The sequence below is a fragment of the Phyllostomus hastatus genome, unplaced genomic scaffold (assembly GCF_019186645.2).
Source record: "Phyllostomus hastatus isolate PE091 unplaced genomic scaffold, TTU_PhHast_1.1 phas_contig_1, whole genome shotgun sequence".
In the NCBI taxonomy this organism is placed as follows: Eukaryota; Metazoa; Chordata; class Mammalia; order Chiroptera; family Phyllostomidae; genus Phyllostomus; species Phyllostomus hastatus.
The window spans coordinates 5,299,719-5,303,387 of NW_025333498.1; positions in this window are offsets into that span (position 1 = coordinate 5,299,719).

Below are 3,669 nucleotides of genomic sequence, written 5' to 3' on the forward strand. Positions count from 1 at the left end.
TTTCTTTTTCCTGAATTGTGTTCTTTAATGATTTATAATCCCCCCTTCTTTTTTACAGACAATCTGTTTTGGATAATGTGTTTTTTTTTCTCTATAAATGGCTACAGTCTCATGATGACTCATCATTTTTAGTGTTACCTCTCGTTTATAGTGGCTTGGGTAAAATTGTAGTGAACATGAGGCCCGGTACTCTTTCTTTGACCTTGAAGAATCATATTAAGCTCCCTGAGTTCTATTTTCTCTTCTGTAAATGGGAGATCATAGTATAAAACCAACCCTCCCTACCTTACAACTTTCCTAGTTGAGTCAAATCACGTGGCAGCATTTTGTGGACTGGAAGACAAGGTAGTTAGTAGTCTATTACTAGAAGCTGAACCTAACTAAAGGCAGTTAAAGTAGATTCCTGCTGGTAGTTCAGAATGTGTAGAGCCACATTCTCTGTTCAACATGTTTTACTGATCTATGCCCCAAATTTATTGGTCCTGGGATGCAGCTGTGACTCAGATATAGTTGATTAGAAGCTCCTTTTCTTTCCCTTAAAATTGGGAAGTTGAGAACTTTCGGCATCACACTTTAGCTACTGATTTGCTCATGACTTTTGTACAGACTGTAGATGCCTCTGTTAGGCTTGGCTGCTGTCTTGAACAAGTCATTCGCTCTCTCCCACAGGAGTTGAACTGGGGTTGGAGATCTGCCCTGAGAGTTTGCAACTGTAACTGAGGGCCTGTGACCTTGTAAAATGAACCATATTAACAAAGGAAGGTCTCAGCAATTAATATGGGCATTTTGCCAGACTGTGGGGTTAGAGAGAGAGGGCCTGTGTAGGAGGAAGGAGCATGAAGTTGCAGAGTTAATAGGAATCTTTACAGCTGCCTCCCTTATCTTTGCAGAGTGCTGTTCAGAGCAGGAAGAGGAGGCAAGTGGAGGAGAATCTGGTGGGCTCAACAGCCCTTGCTGTTTACTGCCCAAGGGCATAGAAGTAGGCTAGAGGTAGACGGTGAGGTGGGTATCTGTCTGCGACAGGGTGCGTTTCTAAACGGTAGGACAAACCCAGGTAGCTACAGGGTCAATTACGGACACAAATGAGTGAAGTAGATTGGTCATAGGAAAACAGTCACAGAAGTATCACATTTAAGTGTGTTTCCACTTCAAAAACAAATTCCTCACATTTTCCCCCATGTTCATTGCTATTCCATGCAGTCTTCTTATTGTGGTTATTCAGATCTTTCACCATGGGCATCCCTCGTTTGCCCACCAAACACAGGAACGCTAGCTGTATTCATTTCCATAAAGAAATATGCCTAGTCCCATCTTTTTTTTTCTTGAAACATCTGAACTCGCTTGGTATTCCTCTTACAGACCCCCCTTTTTTGTTTTTGTTTTTGTTTTTTAAAGAAAGATAGGATGTATTTAAGTTTCCTATTTACCATAAGACAGAGTAATGCGGAGGAGTGCTAAACAGAGCGAGGCCCTGGAAGGGCTGCTGGGGAGGCAGCCGAGTGGTCAGAGCCGGGAGCTGGAGAGCAGGCAGCAGGCTGAGAGGTGGCTGCCTGCAGTCCCACCTGCCCTCCAGGAATGAGGGCGCCATGCCTTCACATCTTTTGATCTTTCAAGGGAAGCTGGGAATCTGGAGTTGGGTGTTCAGTCTCCATGTTTTTAAATACTGTAAATTAATCCTAGGCCAATAAAAATACATTTGTGGGCTACCTGTGAGTCACCTGTGGGCTGCTATTTTCTTAGGGGATGGTTTATGAACAAGAGAATGGTATTTGAATAAAGAGTAGGAGGAAAGAAGAGACTTATACAAAAATTGTGGAGTACAGAGAACAAGAAAGAAATGGGCAAAGACATTTGTGGTGGAAAATTATTCAATTATTAGGCACTTAATATCAAATAATCTATGGATTTGTTACCTGCCATATTAAGGTCAATGAGAATTTTGCTTCATAGCTCCTTAATTCATGTGTTGTTTGCACTGATGAGCGTTAAAAGATGATGACTATTTAATTTTTAAAAACTTTAGGTTTGAATTATAAGCCTAGAGTTCTGTTTTAACAAAGAAAGCACAGAGTTTTAAATTGTCCAGGTCCTCTCTTCCTACCCCACTCCCTGAATTCTTGTAAGTCCTCATTGTAAGCAGTTTAATGTATCTTTATAGATAATTTCTTTTAAGTGAAGTTTTAAAAAATAACTTCATATTCTCATTTGGTTTGTTTACCAAGATTATATTGATACCCAGTTGTATCTGTTGACTGATCAATCAATGTATATTTTTTCCCCAAATTCTGAGCATCAAAGTCATGTTTGCATTAATATTATTATTGATATAATAACTAAAATTTTAAAAATATAGAACAGAGTAATTAAAAACTTTAAAACATGGGAGTAGGTATACAAATTAGCCAGCTTAATGTGTTTATTGAGATTGAGAAATAAATTTAGTCTGAGATTCCTTTCAGCCAAGACTAAAGATGGCTGAGTTTTACCTTTTTCCCAAATGATGCTTACTTGAAACCCTTTATTATTTCAGTTAAACATTGCTTTTTTTATTGTTGTTCAGTTAGAGTTTTCCCCCACTGCTCACCTGTACCCTGTCCCCCCACACTCCCACAATCAGTCTCCCCAATTGTCCATGCCCACGAGTCCTCTATTCATGTTCCTTTGCTTGCCCCTTCCTCTTCCTTCTTTTTAAATAATGCCTCTTTTTATCATTTGATCTGCCTTTCAGAGAAATCTTTGCTACCAGAACATATTTGTTTGACACAATAGCAATTCAAGAATAGAGTTGAAATGTTAGAAGAACCTGTGACATCACCTACATCTATCACAAACTAGTCTGGCCGGGCTACATTCAGTCATACTAGAAAGCTAAATGACTTTTTTCCTTATATGGAAACTTGTTTACATTTTCAAGTCCAAAAGGGAGCAAATATTTTATCTAAAGAATGAGTAGAGATCAAAGTATAAGTACATGCTTCTTCTCCATGTTGGTCAACCTGGCCTCTAGATGAGTTAGTATACATTTTTCTAATTGAACATTTTTCTTACTGTATTTTACTGGGACAGACATGCACTGAAAAGTTTCTAAAATAGTTACGTTCAAAGTTTTCTTAGAGAGTGGTTGTCCTTAACTCGTGGGTGCAATTGCAGTGATAACAGTACAACAGTTAACCTAATTAAATATATTGAAGATGTAAGTAGATAAATATGTTTTATAGTAAATAAAATACCTCAGGAAAAATATACATTTTGAAGAACTCATTTTCAAAGACCTTACAATAAATCTAATAAGTGGGACATAGTCACATAGTAGATCACACCTAAAGTAATATTTGAACATGATGTGTATATATTCTAGAAAGGCTGGTGGTCCAATAATAGCTTTAATTTTTATTTAGTACAATGTATTGACCAAATAGATATGTATCTTCTTATCTACTTATTCTGAGATATTTTTCAAAATGTTTTACTGTTTATGCTGTTACAGTTCAACGTATTTTCCCCTTTGTCCCCCTCCTGACAACCTGCCCCCACTTCCATAGTCAATCCCTACACCATTGTCCATGTCCATAGGTCCTTCACATGTGTTCCTTGACTAATGCCTTCATCTTCTTTCAAACAGCCTCCACCTCCCTTCTCTCCTCTTACAGCTGTCAGCCTGTTCCATGA